The sequence below is a fragment of the Pogona vitticeps genome, chromosome 7 (assembly GCF_051106095.1).
Source record: "Pogona vitticeps strain Pit_001003342236 chromosome 7, PviZW2.1, whole genome shotgun sequence".
In the NCBI taxonomy this organism is placed as follows: Eukaryota; Metazoa; Chordata; class Lepidosauria; order Squamata; family Agamidae; genus Pogona; species Pogona vitticeps.
In genome coordinates, this window is record NC_135789.1 from 24,134,368 (window position 1) to 24,150,912 (window position 16,545).

The 16,545-nt window shown below is 47.6% G+C and overlaps 1 long non-coding RNA gene across 1 annotated transcript in view; it reads left to right on the plus strand.

The window, feature by feature from the left end:
• The window catches only part of LOC144584072 (uncharacterized), a 109,205-nt gene that overhangs the window by 43,304 nt on the left and 49,356 nt on the right, over positions 1-16,545 (plus strand). The window lies entirely within an intron of this gene.

The following is a 16,545-nucleotide window of genomic DNA, read 5'->3' on the forward strand; positions in this document are numbered from 1 at the left end:
TGGACGTTACCCGAGAAGGTGCCTTCTGCTGAGTCAGATCTCCTGAATCAGATCCACTTAGTCCGGTCTTGTGAATTCTAACTGGAAGCAATAGATCTTGTAGGTTCCAAACAGTCTTCTGTCCTAGCCGCCTCTGGAAATCCTGGGATTCCATGCTGGTTCCCCCATCCCTGTACTTACTCTGGCTTGCTTATCTCCTAAACATGGAGGCATAGGAACATTCAAACATGCTTGATACAGAATCAGGCCTTGATCTCTTTAACTCTGATGGACAGTTATTGGGGGGGGGCAGCATCCTTTCCTAGGCCTTTCTACTTGTGGTGGGGACAGAACTTGGAACCTTCTGCAATGCAGAGCAGAGACTGCTCCTCTGTACTAGGACATTTCTCTTGGGATTTAAGGTGGCTGCCCTCGGTCCATCTAGCTTAATATTGCCAACTCTGGTTTACAGCCATGGGTCCCCCAGGATTTCAGGCTGGACCTTTTCCTAGCTTGTGATTGTCAAGATTCTCTAGTAGATTTGCAGCCCAGTATGAGTCCAGTGCCAATGTTGTCCAGCTTCCAAAATCAGCCGTGATCTGGTGGATTCAGGGTGGTATCTGTTCTCCTTGGTATGTTGTCGGTCCCTAGCATGCTGGGTGTGGAGGACGTTCCAGAGGTATGGCCAAAACCGTAACCCTGATAAACCTGAGCAAATACCAAGTGCACACCTGCAAGATGGGGGATATTTGGCTCAGTAATGCTACGAGTGAGAAGATGGTGGCAGAAGTGAATATGAGCCAGCCATGCAATGTGGTTGCAAAAAAGACAAACGTGATTTTAGGCTGCATTAACGGAAGTGTAGCCTCCAAATGCTGGGGGAGACTCTTGAGAGTCCCCTGGACTGCAAGGAGAACAAACCCATCAATTCTGAAGGAAATCAACCCTGAGTACTCCCTGGAAGGACGGATCCTGAAGCTGAGGCTCCAATTCTTTGGCCATTTTTTGAACAGAGAAGACTCCCTGGAAAAGACCCTGATGTTGGGAAAGTTTGAAGGCAAGAGAAGGACGAGATGGATGGACAGGGTCACTGAAGCGTCCAACATGAATTTGACCCAACTCCGGGAGGCAGTGGAAGACAGGAGGGCCTGGCGTGCTCTGGTCCATGGGGTCACGAAGAGTCGGACACGACTTAATGACTAAACAACAACAACAACCTCCAAATCCCATGAGGTACCAGTTCTCCTCTGTTCAGCACTGGTTAGCCCTCATCTTGAGTCCTGTGCCCAGTTCTGGATGCTGCATGGGAGCAAGTTCAGAGGAGGGCACCAAGGATGATCACGATATTGCAAACCAACCCCTATGTGGAAATACTGAAAGAACTGAGGATGTTTAGCCTTGAGAACAGAAGACTGAGGGAAGACAGGATAGCACTTTTCAAATCCTTGAAAGGTAGTCCTAAAGAGGAGGGGCACGATCTGTTCTCAATCATCCCTGAGTGCAGGACTCGTAATAAGGGGCTCAAGTTACAGGAAGCCAGATTTAGGGAAATGTTAGAGCTGTACGACAATGGAACCAAGACTCAGGAGATGGTGAGCGCTCCAGCACTGGAGACCTTCAAGAGAATATTAAGACAACCCTCTGTCAGATCTGCTTTGAGTCAGATTCCTGCCTTGAGCAGGGGGTTAGACTTGATGGCCTTGTAGACTCCTTCCAGCTCTATGATTCTATGAAATTCTTCTTTGCTGCTCTGAGATGCTGGCTTCTTATGTAGCCTCTAGATATCTGCTGGGAGAAGAGCGGGAGGATGATGGGGACTGAAACAGAGAGGAGGCCCTGGATGAGATTTTTGTGGCGGAAATCTTGCCTCATTGAATTTCCTCTGCCCTGCTGTTAACCTACTTGACTCTGGCTTTCCGAGATCATTGCTCTTAGTGGCTCACGTTCCTCTGCAGGGCCACGGGGCCAAGCTTTTGATAGCTGCACCCGCCCGATGTGGCGCTAAAGCAATCCGGCGCCGCAGCCTCCCTCTCGGCTGCGGCCTCCCAGCTGTGGCGCAGCGAAAGGAAAAGCGTTAACCTTGCGACCTTCAATCAAAGGCTCCTGTTCCATGAGTACGATTGATGGAGCTTGTCTCCCGCACAGCTTCACGCCGCCGTAGTGGCAATTACACCATTAACTCCTGGAATGGAGAGAGCCACGTCGGGCTTCGTAATGGGGGGAGAAAATGGCACTCGTGTATTGCTGGGCCGTATGGGCTTCCTTCCTCCTCCTGTGAAGAGGAGGTAGCAATTTTGCCAGAAAAGAAAAGTGCCTCTCCCAGAGGGTGTCAAAATTCATTTGGGTGGGGTCGTCTCCTTTTCTTGGCCTGAACTTATGTCGTGCCCTCCTGGAACTATACGGAGCTACAGCAGTGCTGATAATGCTACCCTTCCTGATATGACACCCAACCAGGGGAAGGGAGTAACTTCAGCGTTTCTAGGGGAAGCAGTGGGTTTTAGTCCAAACTTGAGATTGGTTCAGCACCTTGGAGAGCACCTCCTTGCCAGTTTCGGCTCAAAGCCAGAGAAGACTCCCCTGCTTCTTCTCTCTCTCTCTCTCTTGTCTGTCTGTGTGATCTCACGCAGAGTGGTTTGGATAGAGTTGGATTGACTCCGGGGAAAAAACCTCACACTTCCCTGGCAATAACATGATTTGATGCCTTTGCAGAATTATTCCCACTTAGTGTTGCCGTGTTCATGCATTTTGATGAATTCAGGACACTTTCTTAGTGGGAAATGTGCCTTACATCACACACATCTCACTTTCAAAGGATCGGATTCTCCATGCGATAGAAACACGGAGCCCGTTATTTTGATTAATTGGTTTATTGATTTATTTCAGAGAAGGGCATGTCTACGGAGAGTGGTGTTTTCTTATTATATTTATCACTCTCAGTCGGCAAAAACAGGCAATTAGGAGAAACACAGAGTGTCCAGAGTTACTGTTGGCATGGTGACAAAGAGCCATCAGTGGTGAATTCCTGATCGTGGGAAGTACGTCCCAATTTCAAGAGGACTGTCATGACCTCAGGACGGGATCAAGGATGAGCCTGAAGAACTGGAGACTCCAAAGCCTTAAGGGGTTGTCGGAAGACCTGCTTAGTCCTGGAACCCGAGCCTGTGGATGATGCTGGGGCCTCAGGAGCTGATTCTGGGGAGGGGCGGGAGATGACCTCCCAGCTCTCGGGCGTGAAGAAAGCAGAAGACACAGCCCTTCATTGGAAGTCCCAAGGCAGCGTGGTTGGCTGCAGGGGAGGTCTCCTCATGAGTAAGTGCTCTCCCAGGGAGACTCGGGGGGGGGGGGGCGAGCCCTGCAGTTCAGGTCTTCCCTTGACACCTGAATGCTTTCTGCTGAGTGCCGGGTGGATCTCCAGCGGCGCAACTACAGAACAGAAACCCTCAGTGTGGGTTCAAAAAGCTTCTGGAAAGAACTTGTCTGAAAGCCTCCATCTTGTTCTTGAATCCCTTGCCCCCTTGGACTGCCTGGACTTGGTTTGACTATGTGAAATGCCTCTCAGACCGCAACTTTGCGTTGTCCTGCCTGGATTTCTGCGGTAATGAGCTTTACGGGACCTGGGGACTGATGGACAGTGAATCCTTAATCATAGAATAATGGAGCTGGCAGGGGCCCCTCGAAGGCCATCAAGTCCAACCCCCTGCTCAAGGCAGGAATCCAAATCAAAGCAGGTCTGACAGAGGGTGGTGCAATTTTTCTCTTGGAGGCCTCCAACACTGGAGCGCTCACCACCTCCTGAGGCCACGAGTTCTGTTGTTGTACTGCTCTAACAGTTAAGAAGATTTTCTTGATATTCAACCTCAATTTGGCTTCCTGTTGCTTGAGCCACTTATGACGTGTCTTGCACTCTGAGATGATCAAGAGCAGATCCTGCCCCTCCTCTTTAGGACTACCTTTCAAGGATTTGAAAAGGGCTCTCTCCTCTCCCTGCATTCTTTTCTCAGTCATAGTGATGAACATGCAGCATCCTACCCAGAGAACTTCTGCATCCCACGGGTAATATATGTCATGGTGGTTAGGAAAGAGGTGGGCCAATGAACTGGCTTGGTTTTGGAGGATTTAAATAAAATCATTGAACAACAGCTTGGAAATTAAGACATCAATGTCGCCATATGTGGTTGCATGTCGAGTAACAGAGCAGCAAACATCTGCAATAGTCTGACACCGGGATTTACAAGAACGGCCTTCTGCGGACATTACCTAGGATCAGATTTTGTTTGCGCGAAGGGTGAATGAAATCAAGCCAAGGAGAGGTTGCCCTTACCTAATTATGCGTTTGGTGGCCACCTTCCTCTTGGACTGAGAACAGGTTGAAATGTGGCATTTGGAAGGTGGTGTTTCTCTCGCAAGCATGCCTAAGAGAGCTTCGCGGTGATATCTGAATGTTCATACATGAGACGCTGCTAGGAACAGGCAAATGGGAAAAGTGAAATTGACGTTGTCTTAAGCATGGCCTTTTCAGATGTTCGGCACTGCAAATCCCATAATTCTGCATTCTGGGAGTTCTCTCTACTTTGCAGGCATCTTGCAAAAACATGAACGTGATGCCTCTTGGAGAAAGGCCTAATCAGGCTTAGCTTTAAAAAAAAAATCAAGTTACCTAGGCTTGACGAGATTTTTTCCTCTCTCCTTGTCACTTTTCTTATGGGACTAATGGAACAAAATGAACCTTTCAGGGTGCAGATAGCCAAGTGATTTACCATGACTAACCCCTGATATGTAGTGGTTTGTTGGGTTCTTCGGTGGCCTTGTTCTTCTTAGACGGAAGGATGGTTGGGGATTTTATAGCTCAAGAATCTGTTCACGGGTTAGGGTTAGGCATGTGATTTTGGAATAGTTTTTTTAAAACTGCAAATGCCATGATTCTCAATTCTAGGAGCTCTGCCTACTTTCAGATGCCTTACAGACACCTCAAATGTGGCTCACCTGGGAGAAAGGCCTCGACTGGAAGACCTTGAGGCTGAGCTAGGCCTAGTTCCACCCAACTTCCTGTTCAGAAAGGAAGCTCCCAGCAAGCACTGGGGCACAGTGAGGAAGCTTGGGTGGAAAACGTTGGGAGGAGTGAACTGGGGAAGGAGAACGGAAGAGGAGAACCCACGTTCTCTCCAAAGTTACATTTCTATATGAATTGCTGAAAACATTTAAATGGTTTCCGTTAAGAAAGGTCACCTGGTCTGTTCACAGATCAACCCCTTTTGCACTTGAGCCTTGCCTTCTCAGCAAAAGGAAATGCATAAAGAGCCTCAGTCGGTGGTGCTTTCTATCTTTCTCGGCATCTTCCTTATTATCTCTCCCTCCCTTTCCCCCTCCGCTGATCAGAACCAGCCTTGGGCCCCAGCCAGCGTGCCTCCCTCCATCTTGAGAGTTTGCGCTTCCCAACCCGACCAACGCTTCGGGTTGCGGCGCGAGCCACCGCTCCTCCTCAGGTCCTTGTGGGGGCAGGGAGACAGCAAGCACAGTTAATCAGCTAACGAGCAATCTGGAAACGTTCCCGGAGGTTTAGTTTGCTTTACATAATGGAGCCGCTCAGAGGAGAGTCATTGCTCCTTATTTCGTGTGTGTGTGTGTGTGTGTGTGTGTGTGCGCGCGCGCGCGCGCGCGCGCGCATATACTGCCAGTGGGCCAAGATGGGACATGTCAATGGAGGGTCTGTAGGTTGGTCGACCTCCCTATGTTCTGTGGAGGGACTAGCGTTTGGACTACAACTCCCATAAATCCTGACCAGCACAACTAGCGGTGAAGGCTTCTGGGTGTTTTAGTCCAAGAACCTCTGGGCACCCAAGCTTGGGAACCGCTCTGGTAGAACGATAGAAATGTAGAAGTGGAAAGGACCCCAAAGATCAGCTAGTCCGTCGATTCTAGTCTACGAAGAAAACCCACAGCACTTCATCTTCAACTCCAGGGGTGTCCTTCTAAACCTTAGATGTTTTTGTCATTCAAGGGCTTTTTCTGTTTGCAGAAACCCCACAACCATTTTTTGTAGATTGTGAGGATACTGCCCACATCCAGAATCCCAGGAGAAGCACACGTTGTCTCTGGATCTTTGGAGGCGGTGAAGCAAGGATAAGCAATTCAAAAGGATGCTCAGCACCACAGATTTCATTGTGAGTTTGGAAAAAAAATCCCCTAAGAGCTGAATTCCCCTTTCCCTTAGAGTGTCAGCTGGGACACAGAACTGTCCGGCTCCTTTTCTTTCTCAGCCTCCAGTTTTCCCCCAAGTCCAAGTCCCTTCATCTCCCCAGTCTTCTCTGGTTCATCCTTGGCGGTCTTGGGACCCACCGAGTCCTCGTGGCGCTGGGACCCCCGCAGAGCAGCCTCCCTGCATAACTTCCGGAAAACCGGCAGCCGGTCCCGAGAAAGCGGGGGCCGCCCCCAGCTCCTGCTGCTTCTTTCTTGGGTCTTGGAGAGCGTGACGAAGATGGGGAGGCGCTCCAGGTCGGGAGGCCAGTAAGCGCTGGCCAGGCCGTGGTCCGGGCAGGCAAGAGGGCAATAGTAGCGCTTGGCCGACTCCAGGTACCCAACGGGGGTCTCCAAGCCAGGAGAAGAAGAAGTGTGTAATGATGGCACGATGTTCTGACTCCCGTCCAGAAAGACATACTTGATGACCCGGGTGGGGTGGAAGAGTGTCCGCTCAGATTGACACCCAGATGGATAGTAGAACGCATCCTGCCTCGGTCTCTGTGGGGTGGACATCGGCATGGCTGCGGTTTTCCCCTACAAAGAGACCAGGGTGTTTAGAAAATGTGTTTGTGGGGGATACTTAACAATCACCCTGGATATGCCATTTATGATGACCCCCATGGTATTGTCATCACTCAGTTGAAAGCAAATCCAGATTCTAGATAAGCGGCCTGGCGGCTCCTCTGATCACTTAATCTTGTCTCATTAAGTGGGTTTTTTTGTTTAACGATGATCGGTTCCCTGCTTTGGGAACCAATTTTCGCTTTATGACGATCAAAAACAGCTGATCGTCAGGTTTCAAAATGGCCGCCGGTTGCTTAAAATGGCTCCCCACTGTGTTTTTGGACAGATTCCTCAGAGGATCTTCACTGGACGGTGAGTTTTCAGTCCATTAGAACGCATTGAGGGGTTTTCAATGCGTTTCGATTGGCTTTTTTATTTCGCTTTACGACGTTTTCGCTCTACAGCGATTTCGCTGGAACGAATTAACGTCGTTAAGCGAGGCACCACTGTACTTTGAAAGTCCTATTAGGGTTGTTATCAACCCAACGGTGGCTCAAAATTTCCCATCTCCCAAGGTGGGAGGAGAAAGGCAGCCGGCCTTCATCATCATCTCTTTCCCACCTCCCCTCTCTCTCTCCCTTCCCCAACGTTGCTGGATGGTTCTCTTCCCTGACCTGTCTTAGTCTTGTCTCCTGACCTCACCTTGCTTTTTCGCCTTGCTTTGGTTTGCTCCTGCCTCCTCTTGGTGAGCGATGAAAAGGCTGAAAGCCAGCGGTAAATTGCAGCTGGAGTAGGCCCATTGAATCAGTGGGAATTTGGCGAGTCTATTCCTCTGTAAGTTCCATGGATTCAGTGGGCGTGCTCCAGTTACTTACTACTTAGCAAAACATCCATAAACATCGCTGCCAGTGTGAAATCTTTGTGTGTTTTTGTTAATTTAGGCAACTTTTTAGTGAACAGTTTGCGGGAATGGGTTTTTGCATGAGCAAAGTTGGATTTTGCATTAACGTCTTGGATTATGCACAAAACCCCTCGGATGGTGCAGAAAATGCAAGCTTGTTTAAAAACCACACAAAAACCAGGCTTTTTGGTGTGTAAATACAAGATTTGTTGGGTGTGCTAATATAAGCTTTTTTTGGGGGGGGGGGGAGAAAGAAGCAAGGTTCCTCACCCTACCAAGGCTGGAGTTTTTTACTAACAAATCTTGCAGTGGTTGGCCTTTAAAAAAAAAAATGGGTGGGTCTCAACATGTCAAAAATAAGAGGAAACAGAATGACAGCCAGGCCGATTTTTGATCTGATCCAGAGTGCTTCCTTTTAAGTCCTGGCATGTTTCATAGATCCAGATTGTGGGATATACAGAGCTCGCCTTTAAGAAAAAGGGTGTAAAATGCACTGTGGAGGGTGACCACTCAAAGGATGAATAGGTATTTGAGGATGAATTTGCTTCAAATGCATGTTTAAAGGCAAAATGCCCACAAATTGAAACATTTTGTTGGAGATAAATGACTTTAAAAGCACATAAATTTTGTCCCTTTTTTAAAAAAAAACCATAATAATTGCAAATCAATGCAAACTGAAAAGGAATTCGAATGGCACAGATCTAAGAATGAAGCAATGAGGACCAGAAGCATTTTTACCTCCTTTGTTCGTTTTTAGGATGATGAAGGAGAGCAGATACATACTCCAGCCTTTGCAGATGATGTGTAGATTTTTAAAAAAATAATATTTACAAAGTGAATTGGGAAAGCGTGTGCCGAAAAACACTCTGGGGGAAAAAAAAAGCTCCAGCAGGATCTCTCCCAATGTGGGCGCCCTCTCGACAGAGTGACAGACCAGATCTGGCCAGGGAGAACGCATGGCAACGTACCAGCTGCTCAATAATAATAATAATTTTCCCTTTTCCAATGCAGTGATGGAGTTGAAATTGGCTGTAACTAGCAAGCAGCAGCATCCATGAGATGGGAGCTTGGTATAGGGAGTTATTAGGAAACAGACCGAAAATAAAATTGCAGGCATCAATGCCATTATATAAATCTAAAGCGCCTTTGGAACGCAATGTGGAGATCCGGTCACCCTGCCTCTGACAGGATGTTAGAGGAGGACAGATTAAAAGGATCAGGCACTCGGAAGAGTTTCTCTGCAACACAAGCCACAGAATCTGTGGCTTTTTCAGCAGAGAGAGAGAAAAAGAAGAGCACAGACACCCTATAATTCAAGAGAGAATATAGTCTTAGAATATTATCTTAGAACTGTGGAGCTGGAAGGGACCCTAATGGTCATCCAGTCCAGCCCCTGTCAATAAGGCACAGTGGGGAATCGAACTTCCAACCTCTGGCTCCATAGGCAGAGACCTAAACCACTCAGCTGTCCAGTTCTAGATTAGTTAGACTACTGTTCTCATCAAATTGTTTTTACTGGTTGGGGCAGAGGGGGGTTGAAGCCAGCGACTCTAGAAGGACCATGGTAATCTTTAAAGCTGTGAGTGGTTGGCTCCTCTCTGAGCTTCTTGAGTTGAGAGGGTACTCAGTGAAGAAATGCCAAGGCCAATGACTCAAGACCAAGAACCAAGACAGGGCAGAAGGCTAGCAAACTTGGGTCCCCAAATGAGGAATGAAAAGTACAGGTAGCAGAAGCTGATCGTTCTGGGTAAAAAAACGGATGGGAAAAGATGAAAGCAGTAATGAGGAGGGCTTCTCATCCAAAGAACCTGGAAGTCGGGCTGAGATGGATCATGACATCACAGTTCAGAGCTGCTACTTCCTTCCAACAGGAAAATAGCCATGCTGGGGTCCAGTTTCCCAAAGAAAGAGGGGAGGAAGGACCTCCACGGTGTCCTCTCCTAAACAGCCCTGCTCAGCTCTTGCAAACCCAAGTCTGTGGCTTCTTTTAGGGAGTCAATCCATCTCAGATTTGGTCTTCCTCTTTCCCTGCTGCCCTTCTACCTTTCTCATCATGATTATGTTTTCCCAGTGAATGGAAGGTTGTCTGGTGACGATGCCTGGCTTCGAAGAAGAAATATGTGTGGGGTCAGGGTGCGGAGACCACTGGATATAATTTGGACCAAGAGAAATGGGGGGGGGAGAGATCCAAAGGGTTGGCTTGGCCCTTACCAACATCTCAGCTCACTTTTTGCTTGGTCCAACACAGGAGATACTTCTTGGAAGGGAAGGGTGAAATTTGCTCTGGCCTGGGGTGTCTTTGGCAGGAATGACCTGCTGGGGAAGTGATTGTGAAGTCAGTGTTACAAGGCTGGGCTGAGGGTTGAGCCACCAATCACAACGTGCCAAACAGACCTTAGGAGGTGGAGAACGAGCAGGATACTGGAGGATCAGCCACCCCCCATCAGCCTGCGGTTGTGTGTCTTTTAGAAGGTCCTGCAAACCAGCGGGCATAACACTGGACCATTTCCTGTTACCGTGTCTCTGAAAATGACTTGAAATACCCTTAACATGAAATTAACTAGGAAAAGTTATTCCTTACAGCATGTAGTTTCATAGCTACTGGTTACATTGCTTTTTTATTTATTGTGACTTCCTAAAAATCCTCATCACAGAACCCCTGATGCCCTAGCTTCTGCACCATGGATGATAGCTTTTGCTACCTTTGGGTTAAAATCCTGAGTGGATTCGGAGTCACCGGTCAATGGAGACGGGGAAGACTTACTGCAACAGGGCCGTCTACCCTCTGTCAGATTTAGCCACCTTTGGAGGGGATTTGAGGCTTCTGATTACTTTGGGCCCTCTGACTGGCATGGGGAAGACTATCTGGGCTATTGCAATGCCTCACCCACCCACCTAGAAAACCAGAAAGCCATTGGCTTCCATAAAAAAATCTCTGAGTTAGCAAGGTTGGGACTTTAGAAGGCTTACCTGCTTCTAAATACAACCAGGAAGAGCTCAGTCTGAGAGGCTACAAAGCTTATTTCAGGCCAGGATAGAAAAGGTCCCGCTAGGCTGATGCTGAGGGAGGTAGGTTCCTGTGTTTGCTTGTTCAGTTTCCAAATGAGGAACACACAGATGCTTGACATTCCATCCCATGCTTCTCAGCCAAGGAAGGGTATCAATAAAAGTGAAACGCCACGGCGTCCATCCAAGGGGTGGACGCTTGTTCATAAGGAACTGGCTGGGGACTCACAATAGGTCATTAGACAACTGTCACTGAGTCATGATTTCTCATTGTTGCCAAGGCAGGGTTGGATTCAAACCGGCAGCCACAGGATGGAAAGGTCCATGCTCCATTGCTTATCTGCCCGGCCAGCTGTCTGCATCCATGCTGGTCAGTCGTTTGGACACCAGATGCACAGAAATGTTGGGATGGTCCAATTTTGCTTCTCTTCCCAGGTGGAAGAATGTGAGGGGAAAAATGGCAAGGATCTTAGGCCACTGCTGGACAGTGGACATCAAAAAGAATTCTCCTCCAGTCTGCCAGAAAAGATACAGACGGCCTTCGATTTTATTCTGATGAAGTCTGGAGCCTGCTTTTAAACGATCATCGTCTCAGACTGAAAAGGAACCCTCCCGCTTTGAGGATCCATTAGCTGAGCTGCTGTTCTGAGAAATCAAGACACAGGGATGCATACCTTGGGTGGATCAGAAGTGGCTTTTTGATCAGCACGTTCTTTGAAGACAAAGTACCCTCACCAGAGAAATCCTTTTTCTCCACAATCAGGATAATGCAGAAGCCCATCTCTGTGTGTTTGCTTTAAACTGGGAGTGGGCAGCGGAGTCACTTTCCAGGAGTGGTTTTGCATCATCCTATGGTGGTGTGCTAAAGATATGCTGATGAAAAACAGGAGCACCTGAGCTAACTCCAGAAAACCCACACAAGCCTCTTGTATCCTCTATCCTTCCGGCTGGTCCTCAATGAGAAATGGTGACTCCGGTTTCATGGGGCAGTAAATCCGCTCCACGGCTTAGCACAAACTTTAAAGGAGCTCTCCAAGGTACTGAACCTATTTGGTGGATTAAAGCTAAGCACCATGGACAGCTCCTGTACGGTAGCATCTAAAGCTTGGTTGGGTTCCCCTTCCTTGCAAAATTCGTTTCCTCAGCCTCTGCTGTTTCTCCTTTCTAACTTCTGTATAGTATGAAGAGGATGCTATGGTTCTTATGCCTCCATCGGAGACGTCCTCTAGTGAGGATGAGTCAGAAACACTTGAACATCCCAGCTCAAACACACTTCATTTCACACCTTCCCACAAGTTTGTCCAAAGTTGTCCCAGGTTCCTAAAGGCAGTTGAGAAGCCCATGAAGTTTTGTTTTGAGCATAATTCAGAGGCTGGTTTGAGGTGGGGGAACCACATGCTCTATGTACTGGATTGAGATTTGTAGTAGCAGCAGGAATATCTGTACAGTAATTCCTTTTTTTTCTTTTCTTTTTTTGCACTGTGGAAAGCCGGTAACCTAGGAGTTAGAATGAACAGAACAAGTTCCCAGCAACTTCCTTGCACTGACCAGCCCAAATAATCAGTAAAATATTGCTTTAAAGAGAAAAGAAAATATATGTTTACTCACTGTTTTCTGTAGATTCCATGAATGCATCAGAGGTGAGTAGAAGGGGAGACAAAAAAAAATTAAAATAAGTAAAAAGGAACAATATTTCTTTCTCATCCTCGGGGTTTATCCTGCACAGAGCATTTTACTTAGCTGCCATGCTCCTGGTCATGCTGAGATCATCTCGAAATATTCTAACTGGTCTAGAAAGAATTAGGAAAGGGTCGTGTGGTTCAGGATTTCACAAATGCAAGAGGAAAGTGAGAACTTTATTGGATCAAACCAATGGCAAGCTCCCGTGGGTAAAATCTCATGTCCTCAGGCTGGGCACCCCCTCCCTTCATGGATAATGCAGAAAAACGGTGGGTCAGAATCCCAGACGTTCACAGCAGAGGCCTGTGGCAATCTGTTTGTATGAGAGGAGTTCAAACTCAGGTTGCAAAGTCAGCTGGGAGGTTTCATCTTCTCCTATAGGGCGGTTGGATTTTTCCATCCCGCGAAGCCAGAGGAGGGGCCATTTCAGCCTGGGAACACAAAGGGGTTGATAACTGGCCAATAAAGAACAAGCAAGCAAGCAAGTTACTTGAGTGACAGTCCTTCCTGCTTCCCCCACGACCCTGTCTTACCTTTGCATGCGGGATTGTAAACACTCCTCAACGCTGCTGAGGCCGTGCTCATCTTCATGACATTGTCTTGGATCTGAGGACCTTTTAATTCATACAAGCGAGCCCGTTTGGCCCTTCCCTCTTCCTTACAAAGACCAACTGGATGTTGGGAGCACCTGGGTGGTGGGTGGCAGGGCTATTTTCTTCTGTGAACAAGAGATGAATGGCTTACAAGGAGAGAAGGGTGCAGGAAAGAAAGAGGAGGAATGCCTAGTCTGTGAATGCAGTAGCCACTTTGGTGCAGAGCTGAACCCCTTTCTTTTGTGTTTTATCCTGGTTAGGAAGGAGCAGCTGCAGGGCTGAATGGCTGTGAGATGGGTGTGTTCATTAGAGTTGGCGTTTCTGGATTTTCTAGACTGCAAATGCCAAAATTCTCCATTCTGGGAGTTCTACCGACCTTCTAGAATCTAGACACTTAAATGTAATGCATCTGGGTGAAGGGCCTTAACAGAGAAGCTTAGCTAGGTCTAGCTCCACTTAAGCTTCCTGTTCCTGCCCTGGTGCTAGCTGGGAACTTTCTTTCTGAACAGGAAGTTTGGGCGGAATTAGGCCTAGCAAAGCTTTTCTAGGCCTAGAGGCTTTCTTCCAGGTAAGCCACGCAGGAGGTGTTAGTAAATTAGAAAGGACTCTCAGAATGGGGATATTTGTAGCCCTGAAAATCCCATCCCTAGTATTCATGTACCACCAGGCTGGGTTTGTGCCATTCCATCAGAAGGTTTTTTACAGGAGCTTCGGGCACCCCTCTGTTGTCTTCCTCTGGTTACGGTTTTTGTCACAAGTCTCATAGACCAGATAGTCTCATGCTTCAAACTGCCATATTTGCACCGAGGGCGCCTCTACAAACTGGCCTCAGATCAACCCAGTGACAAATGACGACAGGCAGGCTTCAGTGAATTTCTGGCCCCATATCCATGGTGAACTTAAAAGCATAGTATGTTGTATTGGTTTATTATTCAAGAGATGAGCACTCCGTCTTTCCACCAAGGTCCTCGATGGGGACTTAGCATACATAATTAACACAACATGCAGCCACAGCCAAGGGAGAGGAGTATGAACTAAAATGTATTTGGGTAAACAGCAGTATGTGTGTGTGTGGGGGGGATGCTATGTGTGTGATGTGCTGTCAAGTCATAACTGACTTCTAGCAACTCTAACAGGGCTTTTCAAGGTAAGTGAGGTATTTAAGAAACGGTTTAACCATTTTTCAACCTCCTTCATCTGAGTGTCCATGGCTGAGCAGGGACTCGAACTCAGGTCTCTTGAGTTCCTACTCCATCACTCTGCCCACTTACACTACACTAGAGGGGGAGAATAGCAGGCCTAAAAGAAAGCCATTGTATGATCTATGTATCAGATTCTGTCCACTACACTGCATTGGATTCCCAGTGTGGTCTAGAGTGGACAGAGTGATAGACAACAACTCTGGAGAACAGGGTTCAAATCCCCACTGAGCCATGGAAACTCACTAAGAGGGTGGAACTGGTAAAAACTCTCTTACTTACAGTGGTGCCTCAGTTAACACTCTACGACGAAATTGCTTGATGATTAGGTTTTTGTGATTGCGAAACGATGTTTTAAATTGGTTTTTTCGTTTTGCGATGATCGGTTCCCTGCTTTGGGAACCAATTTTCGCTTTATGATGATCAAAAACAGCTGATCGTCGGGTTTCAAAATGGCCGCCGGCTGCTTAAAATGGCTCCCCGCTGTGTTTTTAGATGGATTCCTCGCTTTACTGACAGCGAAAATGGCTGCCCCTATGGAGGATCTTCGCTGGACGGTGAGTTTTCAGCCCATTAGAACGCATTGAGGGGTTTTAAATGCATTTCGATTGGCTTTTTTATTTCGCTTTACGACATTTTCGCTCTACAGCGATTTCGCTGGAACGAATTAATGTCGTTAAGCGAGGCGCCACTGTACTTTGAAAGTCCTATTAGGGTTGTTATCGGTCAGTTTCAACTTGATAGCACAGCGGGTGCACATGGACACAAAGAATTGTGGAATGCGTGGGTATATCTGGTAGACAGCAAGGTGCATTTTGTTAGCTAGGAGGTACCACCCTTTAGTTCCCTCTCATCCAAACATGTCTGCATCAATGGACATCCGAAGTGGCTGCATCCAAGAGAGAAGGAAAGCAGCAACCAGGATGGGATTTTTGTATTTTTCAGGCTACAAATTCCATAACTCCCTGTTTTGGGAGATCTTCCTGATAAACAAGCACCTAAACGTGGCTGACTTGAGATAAAGGCCTCAACTAGAAGGCTTTGAGGCTGAGCTAGGCCTAGTTCCATCCAACTTCCTGTTCAGAAAGGAAGCTGCCTTACTTCCTCTCAGAAAAAAAAAAGCTCCCAGGTAGCACTGGGGCAGGAAGAGGGCGCTTGGGTAGAGCTAGGCCTAGCTAAGCTTCAAAGTCTTCCTGTCAAGGCTTTTTCTCCCAGGTGAGCCACATTTCGGTACATGTAAGTCAGGTTGAACCTCCTATTTATATTTTCAAATGTTACAATATTTCTGTTTTTAAATACTTTGCAAGCTGCCATGGCTTCCTTGGTTGGGCATTAAGTTAATTAAATACACAGCGGACAGTCAATAAATTAATTAAATGTTTATCAAAGAGATCCACACATGCATAGCTCTGTGTGTGGATATCAGGAAGAGAAGGGGAGGTGTCGACCTTCTGTCAGTAAAGCAGTCCAGAAATATGCTGTGGTAAACCAACAACACTTGCGTTCACCCCTCACAGAGAGGCTTCAAAGCGGTATCTCTTTCCGGCCTCACAGTGGCTTGAGAAATAAATGATGAGAAATCTTCGGTGGGAGGTTTTGGGAAGAAAGGCTCCGCTGTGTAGCTCATCAAAGATAGAAGATGATTTCCTTCAGGAGGTCTGATTCAGTCGCATTTAGTGCTGGCGAGACACTGTCTGTGTTACCCACACTTAGCCGTATTAGATTAGCTGCCCTAACTACAAAGTAAATACATATGAACTGGGGATGGAGTTTGTTGGTTTTGCTGAACTATAAATACCACAATTCTCCATTCTGGGAGTTCGGCCTACCCTTAAAAAGGTAAAGGTTCCCCTGGACGGTTGTTGTGGGTTTTTCGGGCTCTTTGGCCGTGTTCTGTAGGTGGTTCTTCCTAATGTTTCACCAGTCTCTGTGGCCGGCATCTTCAGAGGACAGCACTCTGTGCTCTGGTCAGAGCCCGAAAAACGCACAACAATCATTAGATCCCGGCCGTGAAAGCCTTTGTGAATACGTTCCCCTTGACATTTAGTCCAGTCGTGCCCAACTCTAGGGCGCAGCGCTCATCCCTGTCTCCAAGCCATAGAGCCAGCGATTGTCTGTAGACAGTTTCCGTGGTCATGTGCCCAGTGCGACTAGACACGGAAGGCCATTACTTTCCCACTGAGGTGGTCCCTATTTATCTACTTTTATTTTTACATGCTTTCGAACGGCTAGGTTGGCAGGAGCTGGGACGAGAGATGGGAGCTCCCTCCGCCGCATGGATTCAATCTTACGACGGCTGGTCTCCTGACCCTGCAGAACAGAGGCTTCTTTGGTTTACCCCACAGCGCCACTGGTGCGAAAATGTGGCTCGCCTGGAAGAAAGGCCTTAGCTGGAGGCCTGTGAGGCTGATCTAGGCCGAGCTTCCTGTTCAGGAAGAAAGCTCCC